Raw genomic sequence first — 19011 nt, 5'->3', positions numbered from 1 at the left:
ACTGTCATCAAAAATCCGTTATACATGATGACAAATGTATTGTCATCAGCTATTTGTTATGCTATCATCACCTGTCAGTAAACACCTTTTATACTCCCATGGTTTTGCGGTCAGTGACTGTCCATTTGATTTTCACTGTTCATTTTACGTTATTCTGGTAACAGTTAATAAACTCGTGGAAATAATTAACTTATTTGTACATCAAATCTTAGCATTACATCCGTCATTTGTCATTGGAAAATCTCGCCATTCTGTCACCTATTTCTTCTGCGATTTTAACAAAATAACAAAATAACCTAAATAACCTTATATTTTTGTGAGGTTTGAGTTTAGTGTTGGAAATGAAAACATGTATAATATCTGTATCCGACAGCTGACTAAAACAGATCCCGAGCCGTGTACTGGCGGTTCTCACTGTATGACAGATGTTTAGGAGATTCATTATGGAGGATGGCTCCCAGTACTACATGTAATAGGACCTTTTCTCACGTATCCTCCAACCTTACGGAGAGTTTAAACTGTTTCACTTGAGAAAAAAATTCAACAATAAACTGAAACAATGGCAGAATCGCGGAGTAAAGACAATGACGACAGTCATAATGGAATATTCTAATGGTCAATTAATCACTCATATTCTTTATCTATTTTGAAATGGTCACCTGAAGTTCATATGTAGATATATATACATGTATTGTTCTTAAAACAGTTACACCTAATCCCAACTTTGTTCAAATCATGCCTGGACATTATGAAGCTTCAAATTCTTGCATTGTGTATATGATATATCAGCGAGGGGGGCCGCGGTGGCCGAGTGGTTAAGGTGTCCCGACACTTTATCATGACTTGCCCTTCACCTCTGAGTTGCGAGTTCGAAACCCACGTGGGGCAGTTGCCAGGTACTGACCGTAGGCAGGTAGTTTTTCTCCGGGTACTTCTGCTTTCCTCCACCTTCAAAACCAGGGACGTCCTTAAATGACCCTGGCTGTTAATAGGACGTTAAACAAAATAAAAATTTAAAAAAATCAGAGTGCTTTAGTAACAGTTTATTCTGAAAAAAATACAGACTCAAGATATCTCAGTTGAGTTTGAAACAATAATCTTAAAGTAGTTTTCTGCGTAAGGAGAAGGTAGACGGAAACCATCAACTGTATACTGAACCAGAAGTCATATAAAGAAATGAACCTAAAGAAGACAGAAAATACTCGAATGTGTAGATATCAGTTATCGTGTATTCGTCAGGTCAAGGTTGGACACTGTACGTGTAGAGGTCATAGCTTCAAGGTGATTCAGTGGTGATGCCTTGTGAACAGCCAGGCTCTTCAGTTTTTAAAAACATTGTTGTAACCTCATCTTCTGAAGAACAGTCTGGTTCTTTAAATTCGGAAAACAGTGTCTGTATCTTGTGATGCAGAATAGCCTGATTCTACAGCTTCTTCAGGAAACAGCGATGGTGCTTTGTGAAGGACAGACTGTTTCTTCAGCTTCAGGAATCAGTTATGGTGCTTTGTGAAGAAGGACAGACAGTTTCTTCAGCTTCAAGAAAGAGTTACGATGCTTTGTGAAGGACAGTCTGGTTCTTCTACTCTGGAAAACAGTTATGGTGCTTTGTGAAGAATGACATACTTGTTCTTTTCCTTCGGAAAACAGTTTTGGAACCTTTTGAAGAACAGTCTGGATCTTTATAATTACAAAACCACTCGTCTACTTAAGAACAGTGTTTGTAACTTGTGAAGAAGTACACGTACATGAGTCACACACGAGTAACGTGGATACACATCTTATTGGAGGAATTTATAACCATGGAACAGAATTTTGAGTTTCCAGTTACCGTAACAAGTATTACACTTACCGAATCAATATTGTTAACCATGCTCCCTTCAAACACTCGAAGTAATATTATGTAAACGATTATATTAACAAATCTTCAGAAGGATATTGTTCTAGTTTTGTTATTTCATTCCCTTGTTCGCACCTGCTGCCCCCATTGCATGACCGTAAGTGGCGACTAAATTTGGGATCTTATCTTTTCTCTTCTTTCTTAACAACTTTCTTCTTCCTAATGTCTCCCTTGACAATGCCTCACTTTTGGCCTTTAGTTCAGCGTTCGCCGCTGTGAGAAAGGCTCTGGCCTCTGTCCTTTAGCCGAGACATACCAGAGTCTTTAAAAATGGTAGTTGCTGCTCCTGCTTAGCGCTCAGCATATTAGGAGTAGGACGACTGCTTCGCCCGTTGTCAGTATAATGTGACCGGGTGGGGTGTGCTGCTGGGTGTCTTCGGCAGTATGCTTCAATGAGGTAGCACTATAAATCGGCAAAAGTTCCGGCCTATCACAAGGAGACTTAAAACGAACGTACAACAGCCTTCCAAAACACACATACGCACTCGCCACACGCATGCATGTCGCACGCACGGGAGGCCGTTTTTAAATTACCTTAGCTGTTAATAGGACGTTAAACAAAATCAACTAAACTAAACTAAACTAAACCCTTGTTCGCAATCGATTTCACATTGTTCCGTATTTTCCTTGTTCAAACTCGATAAATATTTGTGTTTTCTTTTATACACTCCACATTACGTCACGTTTTCATTTTTCACATTCAACATTACGTCATGTTTTATTGTTCACACTCCACATTACGTCATGTTTCCATTGTTCACACTCCACATTACGTCGTGTTTTATTGTTCACATTCCACATTACGTCATGTTTTTATTGTTCACACTCCACATTACGTCGTGTTTTTATTGTTCACATTCCACATTACGTCGTGTTTTTATTGTTCACACTCCACATTACGTCATGTTTCCATTGTTCACACTCCACATTACGTCGTGTTTTATTGTTCACATTCCACATTACGTCATGTTTTTATTGTTCACACTCCACATTACGTCGTGTTTTTATTGTTCACACTCCACATTACGTCATGTTTTTATTGTTCACACTCCACATTACGTCGTGTTTCCATTGTTCACACTCCACATTACGTCGTGTTTTATTGTTCACATTCCACATTACGTCATGTTTTTATTGTTCACACTCCACATTACGTCGTGTTTTTATTGTTCACACTCCACATTACGTCGTGTTTTTATTGTTCACATTCCACATTACGTCGTGTTTTTATTGTTCACACTCCACATTACGTCATGTTTCCATTGTTCACACTCCACATTACGTCGTGTTTTATTGTTCACATTCCACATTACGTCATGTTTTTATTGTTCACACTCCACATTACGTCGTGTTTTTATTGTTCACACTCCACATTACGTCGTGTTTTTATTGTTCACACTCCACATTACGTCGTGTTTTCATTGTTCACACTCCACATTACGTCGTGTTTTTATTGTTCACATTCCACATTACGTCGTGTTTTTATTGTTCACATTCCACATTACGTCGTGTTTTTATTGTTCACACTCCACATTACGTCGTGTTTTATTGTTCACATTCCACATTACGTCATGTTTTTATTTTTCACATTCCACATTACGTCATGTTTTTATTGTTCACACTCCACATTACGTCGTGTTTTCATTGTTCACACTCCACATTACGTCGTGTTTTTATTGTTCACATTCCACATTACGTCATGTTTTTATTGTTCACATTCCACATTACGTCATGTTTTCATTGTTCACACTCCACATTACGGCGTGTTTTTATTGTTCACATTCCACATTACATCATGTTTCATTGTTCACACTCCACATTACGTCGTGTTTCATTGTTCACACTCCACATTACGTCATGTTTTTATTGTTCACACTCCACATTACATCGTGTTTTTATTGTTCACATTCCACATTACGTCATGTTTTCATTGTTCACATTCCACATTACGTCATGTTTTCATTGTTCACACTCCACATTACGTCGTGTTTTATTGTTCACATTCCACATTACGTCATGTTTTCATTGTTCACACTCCACATTACGTCATGTTTTTATTGTTCACATTCCACATTACGTCGTGTTTTCATTGTTCACATTCTACATTACGTCATGTTTTCATTATTCACACTCCACATTACGTCACGTTTTCATTTTTCACACTCCACATTACGTCACGTTTTCATTGTTCACACTCCACATTACGTCGTGTTTTCATTATTCACACTCCACATTACGTCGTGTTTTTATTGTTCACACTCCACATTACGTCGTGTTTTTATTGTTCACATTCCACATTACGTCGTGTTTTTATTGTTCACATTCCACATTACGTCGTGTTTTCATTGTTCACATTCCACATTACGTCATGTTTTCATTGTTCATACTCCACATTACGTCATGTTTCCATTGTTCACATTACGTCATGTTTTTATTGTTCACACTCCACATTACGCCATGTTTTCATTGTTCACACATTACGTCATGTTTCCATTGTTCACACATTACGTCATGTTTTCATTGTTCACACATTACGTCATGTTTTCATTGTTCACACATTACGTCATGTTTTCATTGTTCACATTACGTCATGTTTTTATTGTTCACACTCCACATTACGTCATGTTTCCATTGTTCACACTCCACATTACGCCATGTTTTCATTGTTCACACTCCACATTACGCCATGTTTCCATTGTTCACACTCCACATTACGCCATGTTTTCATTGTTCACATTACGTCATGTTTTTATTGTTCACACTCCACATTACGCCATGTTTTCATTGTTCACACTCCACATTACGCCATGTTTTCATTGTTCACACTCCACATTACGTCATGTTTTCATTGTTCACACTCCACATTACGCCATGTTTTCATTGTTCACACTCCACATTACGCCATGTTTTCATTGTTCACACTCCACATTACGTCATGTTTTCATTGTTCACACTCCACATTACGCCATGTTTTCATTGTTCACACTCCACATTACGTCATGTTTCCATTGTTCACATTACGTCATGTTTTTATTGTTCACACTCCACATTACGCCATGTTTTCATTGTTCACACATTACGTCATGTTTCCATTGTTCACACATTACGTCATGTTTTCATTGTTCACACATTACGTCATGTTTTCATTGTTCACACATTACGTCATGTTTTCATTGTTCACATTACGTCATGTTTTTATTGTTCACACTCCACATTACGTCATGTTTCCATTGTTCACACTCCACATTACGCCATGTTTTCATTGTTCACACTCCACATTACGCCATGTTTCCATTGTTCACACTCCACATTACGCCATGTTTTCATTGTTCACATTACGTCATGTTTTTATTGTTCACACTCCACATTACGCCATGTTTTCATTGTTCACACTCCACATTACGCCATGTTTTCATTGTTCACACTCCACATTACGTCATGTTTTCATTGTTCACACTCCACATTACGTCATGTTTTCATTGTTCACACTCCACATTACGTCATGTTTTCATTGTTCACACTCCACATTACGTCATGTTTTCATTGTTCACACTCCACATTACGTCATGTTTTCATTGTTCACACTCCACATTACGCCATGTTTTCATTGTTCATACTCCACATTACGTCATGTTTTCATTGTTCACACTCCACATTACGTCATGTTTTCATTGTTCACACTCCACATTACGCCATGTTTTCATTGTTCATACTCCACATTACGTCATGTTTTCATTGTTCACACTCCACATTACGTCATGTTTTCATTGTTCATACTCCACATTACGTCATGTTTTCATTGTTCACACTCCACATTACGTCATGTTTTCATTGTTCATACTCCACATTACGTCATGTTTTCATTGTTCACACTCCACATTACGTCATGTTTTCATTGTTCATACTCCACATTACGCCATGTTTTCATTGTTCACACTCCACATTACGCCATGTTTTCATTGTTCATACTCCACATTACGTCATGTTTTCATTGTTCACACTCCACATTACGCCATGTTTTCATTGTTCATACTCCACATTACGCCATGTTTTCATTGTTCATACTCCACATTACGTCACGTTTTTATTGTTCATACTCCACATTACGCCATGTTTTCATTGTTCACACTCCACATTACGTCATGTTTTCATTGTTCACACTCCACATTACGTCATGTTTTCATTGTTCACACTCCACATTACGTCATGTTTTCATTGTTCACATTCCACATTACGTCATGTTTTCATTGTTCATACTCCACATTACGTCGTGTTTTCATTGTTCACACTCCACATTACGTCATGTTTTCATTGTTCACACTCCACATTACGTCATGTTTTCATTGTTCACACTCCACATTACGTCATGTTTTCATTGTTCACATTCCACATTACGTCGTGTTTTTATTGTTCACACTCCACATTACGTCATGTTTTTATTGTTCACACTCCACATTTTAAACTTCGTGTTTTTATTGTTCACACTCCACATTACGTCATGTTTCATTGTTCACACTCCACATTAAGCTGTGTCGTGATTTACCACACTAGACTCCCGTGGTAATTATATAGATCTGCCTTTATCTCCCGCGCTGTGCTGCGCCTCCCGCCAAGCTCATCAGACATCGTGCTGACCTTCGTGGCAAGAGGTTGTTCTCATATTTTCTATAGAAAATGTCGCTTACTTTCCCTCCTCCCAACTCGTCTCTTATCAGAAAATGTCAATATCAGCTGCGAATACATTGACAGTTGATCGTCGACTGGGAAGGCGTACCTCCAGGCACAAAACAGCATTATCTTAGGCTCCTTTCGGCATCCATTTGTTCTACCGTTGTCATTTTTCCCTCGACCCCTAGAAATATTTTGGTGATCAATATATAGGTTTGAAACTACAGCAAAATATGAGGACACTCGAATGAATGTATAATTATCAGGCGTGCATCTCAAAGACAATCCATCATTTGTAGGTGACTGGTGAAATCGATTAAAGAATTGTGGTGTACAGGAGAAATTATTGGTAGCGCTCTCAGAAACTAGGCTTTTCTCCACATATTACCACGCCATGATAAATGGCGAGAGCAGACGATAACACGAGTTTTCTATGTTGTCACCATCATTCAAGTCGACTCCTTTCTTGGATTCGTTTCCGAGCCTGCCATTCAGCCTCGTTCTCACCTAAACTGTTCGACTGTTGTCGGCTTCCATAATGTTATATCTCCATACAGTAGTCTATTGTTATCGCCGTTGTGGATAACACCAATTACTGGAGTTATTCCCGCGGAATTTCCAGGTCTCCTTTTAATCAGATTGAATAATGATTACGTTTTTTACATACACTGCGCGCGAATAAAATAACAATGTTTAAGCCGAAAACGAAAATACCAAAATAGGAAATCGAAATGAGGTGAAATAATGCTTACAATATTGATGTGGACTGTGTATTCTATAAAAAAATCCTCTTTATACATGTATGATAATCTACATCAAAATTTAACACATGAAAATATTTTTACTACAGAAACACTGCTCACTCTCTGGAATAAGAAAACATTTCATTTTCACAGAATCCGAATATATTTTCATTATAATATTTAATAGTATGTGCATTCTGTAAAATAATACAATGTATATATGACATTCTCTAAACAATTGAATTGTATATATGACATTCTCTAAACAATTGAATTGTATATATGACATTCTCTAAGCAATTGAATTGTATATATGACATTCTCTAAGCAATTGAATTGTATATATTACATTCTCTAAACAATTGAATTGCATATATGACATTCTCTAAACAATTGAATTGCATATATGACATTCTCTAAACAATTGAATTGTATATATGACATTCTCTAAACAATTGAATTGTATATAGGACATTTTGTAAACAATTACATTGTATATATATGTCTGTCTGTGTGCGTACGTGCGTTCTATACATCTGTGTATTCAAATAGGACCTCACGACACGTACATCTGTGTATTCAAATAGGACCTCACGACACGTACATCTGTGTATTCAAATAGGACCTCACGACACGTACATCTCTGTATTCAAACAGGACCTCATGACACGTACATCTGTGTATTCAAACAGGACCTCACGACACGTACATCTCTGTATTCAAATAGGGCCTCACGACACGTACATCTGTGTATTCAAATAGGACCTCACGACACGTACATCTGTGTATTCAAACAGGACCTCACGACACGTACATCTCTGTATTCAAACAGGACCTCACGACACGTACATCTCTGTATTCAAACAGGACCTCACAACACGTACATCTCCGTATTCAAATAGGACCTCACAACACGTACATCTGTGTATTCAAACAGGACCTCACGACACGTACATCTGTGTATTCAAACAGGACCTCACGACACGTACATCTGTGTATTCAAACAGGACCTCACGACACGTACATCTCCGTATTCAAACAGGACCTCACGACACGTACATCTGTGTATTCAAATAGGACCTCACGACACGTACATCTCTGTATTCAAACAGGACCTCATGACACGTACATCTGTGTATTCAAACAGGACCTCACGACACGTACATCTCTGTATTCAAATAGGGCCTCACGACACGTACATCTGTGTATTCAAATAGGACCTCACGACACGTACATCTGTGTATTCAAACAGGACCTCACGACACGTACATCTCTGTATTCAAACAGGACCTCACGACACGTACATCTCTGTATTCAAACAGGACCTCACAACACGTACATCTCCGTATTCAAATAGGACCTCACAACACGTACATCTGTGTATTCAAACAGGACCTCACGACACGTACATCTGTGTATTCAAACAGGACCTCACGACACGTACATCTGTGTATTCAAACAGGACCTCACGACACGTACATCTCCGTATTCAAACAGGACCTCACGACACGTACATCTCTGTATTCAAATAGGGCCTCACGACACGTACATCTCTGTATTCAAATAGGGCCTCACGACACGTACATCTGTGTATTCAAATAGGACCTCACGACACGTACATCTGTGTATTCAAATAGGACCTCACGACACGTACATCTGTGTATTCAAACAGGACCTCACGACACGTACATCTGTGTATTCAAATAGGACCTCACGACACGTACATCTGTGTATTCAAACAGGACCTCACGACACGTACATCTGTGTATTCAAACAGGACCTCACGACACGTACATCTCCGTATTCAAACAGGACCTCACGACACGTACATCTGTGTATTCAAATAGGACCTCACGACACGTACATCTCTGTATTCAAACAGGACCTCATGACACGTACATCTGTGTATTCAAACAGGACCTCACGACACGTACATCTCTGTATTCAAATAGGGCCTCACGACACGTACATCTGTGTATTCAAATAGGACCTCACGACACGTACATCTGTGTATTCAAACAGGACCTCACGACACGTACATCTCTGTATTCAAACAGGACCTCACGACACGTACATCTCTGTATTCAAACAGGACCTCACAACACGTACATCTCCGTATTCAAATAGGACCTCACAACACGTACATCTGTGTATTCAAACAGGACCTCACGACACGTACATCTGTGTATTCAAACAGGACCTCACGACACGTACATCTGTGTATTCAAACAGGACCTCACGACACGTACATCTCCGTATTCAAACAGGACCTCACGACACGTACATCTCTGTTTTCAAATAGGGCCTCACGACACGTACATCTCTGTATTCAAATAGGGCCTCACGACACGTACATCTGTGTATTCAAGTAGGACCTCACGACACGTACATCTGTGTATTCAAATAGGACCTCACGACACGTACATCTGTGTATTCAAACAGGACCTCACGACACGTACATCTCTGTATTCAAATAGGACCTCACGACACGTACATCTGTGTATTCAAACAGGACCTCACGACACGTACATCTGTGTATTCAAATAGGACCTCACGACACGTACATCTCTGTATTCAAATAGGGCCTCACGACACGTACATCTGTGTATTCAAATAGGACCTCACGACACGTACATCTGTGTATTCAAATAGGACCTCACGACACGTACATCTGTGTATTCAAACAGGACCTCACGACACGTACATCTCTGTATTCAAATAGGACCTCACGACACGTACATCTGTGTATTCAAACAGGACCTCACGACACGTACATCTGTGTATTCAAATAGGACCTCACGACACGTACATCTGTGTATTCAAACAGGACCTCACGACACGTACATCTGTGTATTCAAACAGGACCTCACGACACGTACATCTCCGTATTCAAACAGGACCTCACGACACGTACATCTGTGTATTCAAATAGGACCTCACGACACGTACATCTCTGTATTCAAACAGGACCTCATGACACGTACATCTGTGTATTCAAACAGGACCTCACGACACGTACATCTCTGTATTCAAATAGGGCCTCACGACACGTACATCTGTGTATTCAAACAGGACCTCACGACACGTACATCTGTGTATTCAAACAGGACCTCACGACACGTACATCTCTGTATTCAAACAGGACCTCACGACACGTACATCTGTGTATTCAAACAGGACCTCACGACACGTACATCTCCGTATTCAAACAGGACCTCACGACACGTACATCTGTGTATTCAAATAGGACCTCACGACACGTACATCTCTGTATTCAAACAGGACCTCATGACACGTACATCTGTGTATTCAAACAGGACCTCACGACACGTACATCTCTGTATTCAAATAGGGCCTCACGACACGTACATCTGTGTATTCAAATAGGACCTCACGACACGTACATCTGTGTATTCAAACAGGACCTCACGACACGTACATCTCTGTATTCAAACAGGACCTCACGACACGTACATCTCTGTATTCAAACAGGACCTCACAACACGTACATCTCCGTATTCAAATAGGACCTCACAACACGTACATCTGTGTATTCAAACAGGACCTCACGACACGTACATCTGTGTATTCAAACAGGACCTCACGACACGTACATCTGTGTATTCAAACAGGACCTCACGACACGTACATCTCCGTATTCAAACAGGACCTCACGACACGTACATCTCTGTTTTCAAATAGGGCCTCACGACACGTACATCTCTGTATTCAAATAGGGCCTCACGACACGTACATCTGTGTATTCAAGTAGGACCTCACGACACGTACATCTGTGTATTCAAATAGGACCTCACGACACGTACATCTGTGTATTCAAACAGGACCTCACGACACGTACATCTCTGTATTCAAATAGGACCTCACGACACGTACATCTGTGTATTCAAACAGGACCTCACGACACGTACATCTGTGTATTCAAATAGGACCTCACGACACGTACATCTCTGTATTCAAATAGGGCCTCACGACACGTACATCTGTGTATTCAAATAGGACCTCACGACACGTACATCTGTGTATTCAAATAGGACCTCACGACACGTACATCTGTGTATTCAAACAGGACCTCACGACACGTACATCTCTGTATTCAAATAGGACCTCACGACACGTACATCTGTGTATTCAAACAGGACCTCACGACACGTACATCTGTGTATTCAAATAGGACCTCACGACACGTACATCTGTGTATTCAAACAGGACCTCACGACACGTACATCTGTGTATTCAAACAGGACCTCACGACACGTACATCTCCGTATTCAAACAGGACCTCACGACACGTACATCTGTGTATTCAAATAGGACCTCACGACACGTACATCTCTGTATTCAAACAGGACCTCATGACACGTACATCTGTGTATTCAAACAGGACCTCACGACACGTACATCTCTGTATTCAAATAGGGCCTCACGACACGTACATCTGTGTATTCAAATAGGACCTCACGACACGTACATCTGTGTATTCAAACAGGACCTCACGACACGTACATCTCTGTATTCAAACAGGACCTCACGACACGTACATCTCTGTATTCAAACAGGACCTCACAACACGTACATCTCCGTATTCAAATAGGACCTCACAACACGTACATCTGTGTATTCAAACAGGACCTCACGACACGTACATCTGTGTATTCAAACAGGACCTCACGACACGTACATCTGTGTATTCAAACAGGACCTCACGACACGTACATCTCCGTATTCAAACAGGACCTCACGACACGTACATCTCTGTATTCAAATAGGGCCTCACGACACGTACATCTCTGTATTCAAATAGGGCCTCACGACACGTACATCTGTGTATTCAAGTAGGACCTCACGACACGTACATCTGTGTATTCAAATAGGACCTCACGACACGTACATCTGTGTATTCAAACAGGACCTCACGACACGTACATCTCTGTATTCAAATAGGACCTCACGACACGTACATCTGTGTATTCAAACAGGACCTCACGACACGTACATCTGTGTATTCAAATAGGACCTCACGACACGTACATCTGTGTATTCAAATAGGACCTCACGACACGTACATCTGTGTATTCAAACAGGACCTCACGACACGTACATCTGTGTATTCAAACAGGACCTCACGACACGTACATCTCTGTATTCAAACAGGACCTCACAACACGTACATCTGTGTATTCAAACAGGACCTCACGACACGTACATCTGTGTATTCAAATAGGGCCTCACGACACGTACATCTGTGTATTCAAATAGGACCTCACGACACGTACATCTGTGTATTCAAATAGGACCTCACGACACGTACATCTCTGTATTCAAACAGGACCTCATGACACGTACATCTGTGTATTCAAACAGGACCTCACGACACGTACATCTCTGTATTCAAATAGGGCCTCACGACACGTACATCTGTGTATTCAAATAGGACCTCACGACACGTACATCTGTGTATTCAAACAGGACCTCACGACACGTACATCTCTGTATTCAAACAGGACCTCACGACACGTACATCTCTGTATTCAAACAGGACCTCACAACACGTACATCTCCGTATTCAAATAGGACCTCACAACACGTACATCTCTGTATTCAAACAGGACCTCACGACACGTACATCTGTGTATTCAAACAGGACCTCACGACACGTACATCTGTGTATTCAAACAGGACCTCACGACACGTACATCTCCGTATTCAAACAGGACCTCACGACACGTACATCTCTGTATTCAAATAGGGCCTCACGACACGTACATCTCTGTATTCAAATAGGGCCTCACGACACGTACATCTGTGTATTCAAATAGGACCTCACGACACGTACATCTGTGTATTCAAATAGGACCTCACGACACGTACATCTGTGTATTCAAACAGGACCTCACGACACGTACATCTCTGTATTCAAACAGGACCTCACGACACGTACATCTGTGTATTCAAATAGGACCTCACGACACGTACATCTGTGTATTCAAATAGGACCTCACAACACGTACATCTCTGTATTCAAATAGGGCCTCACGACACGTATATCTGTGTATTCAAACAGGACCTCACGACACGTACATCTCTGTATTCAAACAGGACCTCGTATCACGTACATCTGTGTATTCAAATAGGACCTCACGACACGTACATCTCTGTATTCAAACAGGACCTCACGACACGTACATCTTGATGAGAGATGTTAATTCAAAAAGGATCAAGATAGTTTTGTCACTAGCAGAGAGGCATATCCAATGCTACAAACTATATCAGAGAGGCATATCCAATGCTACAAACTATATCAGAGAGGCATATCCAATGCTACAAACTATATCAGAGATGTGTATTCAAAAGAAGTTGAAGACATGCTCATTTTGACATTGTTTTTCTGAACATCTGTATTCAGAAAGGAATAAGTTAACTATATAAAAAATTATATGCAAATTACGGTATTTATTACAATGATTTTTTTCATGTGATTATATGGATGACTTAAGGTCTACAATGCTGTTTCATTTTCGTGATTGTTTAAGGGGGATACGATTTGCATTTATATGGCCTTAGATTCTCAATATATCCAGAAAATCGGGCTTAAGTTCGAGCGAGATTATAAAATACTTGCATATCAATATGGCTGTTCAATATGCGTTCTTTAATCAAGCAAAGTCTCACATATTTCTGTTAAATATGTAAAATAATTTCCTGGTCGTCTTCAAAGATAACCCCAAAGTCAGACGAGAACGGACTCTTTAAATGAGTAATTAATTAATTAATAATCAATAGGACAGTAATTAAAGGATAAGCAGTCACGTGATCTATTAGGTTTGTTCCCCTTTCTCCCACTTTTTGGGGATCAAAAGAATTCTACACGAAAAAAATGGCACGCCAATTATAGTCTGTTCTAGGAATGTGCATATGTACAGGTAGGTATTTATACCTGTATAGTATCTCATTATCAAGTCATACTACATGTACTATATAAGATCACAATATATCCGTTTATTATATTAAAGGCGGCTGTCGATGTTTCGGTATTGGTGTATATCTTTCATTTATTTTTTTTTAAATTTATTTTTATTATTTCTATATAATGATTTTTGTAATAATGATATTTTCCAGATTCATCTAACCAAGTTCAATATCAGAGCTTAATACAAAAATTCTGAAGCATATGGCAATTAATATGAAGAGAAAGAATGATAGTATTGTACGCCAGTTTTTTCTACAGTATAATTCAATACTTGCACGTATACAGAGAATACACTAGTACAGAACATTTACATCATTGTACGTGATATGTGCCCGAAGTGGAAAATGCTAAAGTAAAAAGCATACTTAGAATATTTAACACTAGACATTGGCTGATTAAAAATTAAATGAAACACACAATTATATAATAGTAATTAGCAGTTAATAGTTATTGTCTACATGTATACAAGGAATACTTGGTATATACACTCAGCACCGGACAATGGATGATAGATCATTCATGAAATTTTAATATGTATACACCACTAGTAATACTTGGCCGTGGACGAAGGGTGATTAATTAATCAAAAAATTAAATATGCATACACAACTAGTAATACTTGGCCCTGGACGAAGGGTGATTAATTAATCAAAAAATTAAACATGCATACACAACTAGTAATACTTGGCCCTGGACGATGGACGATTAATTAATCAAAAAAATTAAACATGCATACACAACTAGTAATACTTGGCCCTGGACGATGGACGATTAATTAATCAAAAAATTAAACATGCATACACAACTAGTAATACTTGGCCCTGGACGATGGGTGATTAATTAATAAAAAAATTAAACATGCATACACAACTAATAAAATAGCCGTAGTTATTTTGTCCTGGGGTCCTGTATGTATCCATTGTAGGCGATGTTCTTGTACCGAAGAAATTTTATCCGAATCTGCATTTGCCTCGTTAATTGTTGACAGGGAAGAGTGATAGACATAGCCATCCTGATGTTTGTATACTTACAAATCAGACAGCTTAAACACTGATATCAATAGTTTAATCCAACAGTAATATTTATCAAATGTAATGACGAAGTATTATATTAATGAAAACCAAGATATTCATTTATGGGGTGATCAATCGCTAAACACTGAGGAAAATGAAGAAATATCCATTTCTGCGTAGAATTTCATTTGTAACAGTAACAGATTTTAATAATGTCAATATTTGATTAGTTTTCAAACACCACTGAGGTTACATCAAATTTTCCAGAATCGAAAGTATCAAATATGTAATCAACTGAAGTATTCTGTTGAGAAGATAATTTGTCAATCTCATTATTGTGTGCAATAAATGTCCATTATTTAACGCCATAATCGTGTTTTAGGAAAGGAATTAGTATCTAGCTTTTAGCTTGTTTTCCAATCCTATATAAATATATGATTTGTAATCAGTTAAGTTAATAAGTATCAAGAAAAATATCAGCGATATTTAGCCATGTTGATAAGGGTTATCGGATAGTAGTAAATAATGTGGTTTTGTTCCGCATTTTTAATCATTTCAAACAGTGAAATATCTATAATATATAAAGTCGTTGTACTATAGCTGTCTTCTGCAAATCTAGTTGATGAAAATGGTATATGGTATATAAAAATTGATTAAATAGTAATGAAATGAGATGATTTCAAAGTTTGTGTAAAATAGAGGTAAAACCATGTAATGTCGGAGAATACAGGTAAAATCCAGGTAATGAGGGAGAACACAGGTAAAATCCAGGTAAGGTATATAATATATATGAAGCAGACTATAATGACTGTCACAACATACCTGTCCCTACGTTATTTTTTTTTTTAAAGTGGAAGAAAGGAGAACACACCGATTTATTACGTCACTCCATCTGTTGGGGTGTTTGTTATTGTTACCACGCGTTTGTTGTTTTGTTTTGTTGGATTTTTGTTTCAAGAACACTTATAAAAGAAAACATGGCAGTTTGGTTTGGTTCATTATTTTAACTTCCTATTAACAGTCAGGGTCATTTAAGGATGTACCAGGGTTTGGAGGTGGAGGAAAGCCGGTGTACCCGGAGAAAACCACCGGCCTACGGTCAGTACCTCGAGTTTCGAACTCGCAACCCTGAGGTGGAGGGCTAGTGATATTAAAGTGTTGGGACACTTTAACCACTCGGCCACCGCGGCAGACTAGAAAGAAAGGGGTCAATATAAAACAAAGGGGAAAATAAAGATGGCCAATTGTTACCATGGGGACAGCAATCGATTTTGGTCTCTTGAATATCCCCTTAATAGGAGTCACTGAAGAAAATCCCAAATTCTGTAGGGGCCCCACGTTAAGTCGTCCTCTACGATCAGCGGGCCTTATTATTGAGCTCTTCAATGTCTCTTGAACAGAGGACCTGGGAGTAGACGGACTCCCTGTCTCTAGAATATTAAAATTATGAATAAAATTGAGCTTTATTATTTTGATCCCTATGATATGTCTGATTCTAAGTTTCAAACTAGGGGCAGATAATTTAATATTAGAATTTAGCTTGGCAATTATTAACAAAAAAAACCCCAAAAAACTGGGGGTCTGGTGGCCAGTCTTACCACGGAGAAATCACCCCCACAATCCTACAGGGGTAAGGGCATACTAAGTCGCCTCTTACAACATTTCTCTGCTTCTCCACGGGTTAGATCGACCAACGTACATCAGTACAATACTTTCGATCAGATAGCAGCCTACTGTACCTACCACGGACGGAAGGCAACAAATGCTACGATTTTCCATAATATCAATTTTCCAGTCAACTGAGCAATATGTTGGCTAAACATATCGGCCTCTGTATTTCCGATAAATTATATATATAATTTACAACCCGGACGGAAGGTTGTGACTTGTATAACAACTTACAGAATATTGACGTCTTGTTATAAAATACTCATGAATTATTTTGTACAACAAATTTGAAAGTTTGAAAAGATTATGCGCTTTTCTCCATTTTATTATGCAAACATTTCAGTCTCCATGTTAACTATACCAGTGCTATCTATTGTCTAATGTTAATTATTTGTGTTATATATGATCTGAGTGTCAAATAAAAACTTCTGTTAACAATATCCTTATATAAAGCGGTAGATGTGTGTTACCGATATTTCTCCCGGACTTTGTACTGCTAAATAGCTTAACAAGAGGCCCATGGGCCTTAACGGTCACCTGAGATTTGAAATATTTCAGTTAATTTAATTGACCCTTTTGAGCCCACCCATCAGCCCCTAGGGGTCAGTCAGGGCCAACAGGTGTATACCATTAAGCTGTCATCCAATGCTGATAATGTTAACAAAGTTAGAATGAATTCCGATAGAAATCAAACAAATAATAGTCAAAAATGTGATTTCCCTATATAAACTATAGTAAAATCTACCCCCTCCCCAGGGGCAAACTTGTGACCCCAGGGTCATGACGTTCATTACATTAGTAAAGCATTATAAGACCCTTCCACCTATGAAGAGTATTTGATTCTGTCTTAACTGGGTCTTGAGAAGAAGATCTTTGAAATTTTAGTCTATTTGACCCTTTTTAGCCCCGCCCATCAGCCCCTGGGGGTCAGTCAGGGCCAACATGTGCATACCATCAAACTGCCATCGAAAGCTGATAATATTAACCAAATTAGAATGAATTCCAATAGAAATCCAATAAATAATAGTCAAAAATGTGATTTCCCTATATAAACTATAGTAAAGTTTACCCCCTCCCAAGGGGCAAACCCGAGACCCCAGGGTCAGGAAATTCACAATTTTGGTAAAGCACATTAAGACCCTTCCATCTATAAAGAGTGTTTGATTCCACTATGTCTGAGAGTAGAGAAGTAGATTTTTGAAGTTTTAGTCAATTTGACCCTTTTTAGCCCCGCCCATCAGCCCCTGGGGTCAGTCAGGGCCAACATGTGTATACCATCAAACTGCCATCACAAGCTGATAATGTTAACCAAATTAGAATGAATTCCAATAAAAATCCAACAAATAATAGCCAAAAATATGATTTCCCTATATAAACTATAGTAAAGTTTACCCCCTTCCCAGGGGCAAACGTGAGACCCCAAGGTCAGGAAATTCACAATTTTGGAAAAGCACCTTAAGACCCTTCCATCTATGAAGAGTGTTTGATTCCACCATATCTGAGAGTAGAGAAGAAGATTTTTGAAGTTTTTGTTAATTTGACCCTTTTTAGCCCCTCCCATTAGCCCCTGGGGGTCAGTCAGGGCCAACATGTGCATACCATCAATCTGTTATCCCATACTGATAATGTTAACCAAGTTAGAATGAATTCCAATAGAAATCCAACAAATTATAGTCAAAAATGTGATTTCCCTATATAAACTAGAGTAAAGTTTACCCCCACCCCAGGGGCAAACCTGAGACCCCTGGATCATGAAATTCACAATTTTGGTAAAGCACCTTAAGACCCTTCCATCTATGAAGAGTGTTTGATTCCACTATATCTGAGAGTAGAGAAGAAGATTTTTGAAGTTTTAGTCAATTTGAACCTTTTAGCCCCGCCCCTCAGGCCCCTTGGGGGTGGGGACCATATAATTCACAATTTCGGTTGACCTTTAGCCATAGAAGCTTCCTGCCAAATTTCATTGAATTTGGTTCAGGGGTTTTGGAGAAGAAGTTGAAAATGTAAATTGTTTACGGACGCACGACGCACGAC

This window comes from Pecten maximus, chromosome 14 (genome assembly GCF_902652985.1).
Source record: "Pecten maximus chromosome 14, xPecMax1.1, whole genome shotgun sequence".
Taxonomy (NCBI): Eukaryota; Metazoa; Mollusca; class Bivalvia; order Pectinida; family Pectinidae; genus Pecten; species Pecten maximus.
Note: the sequence above shows the minus strand (reverse complement) of the source record.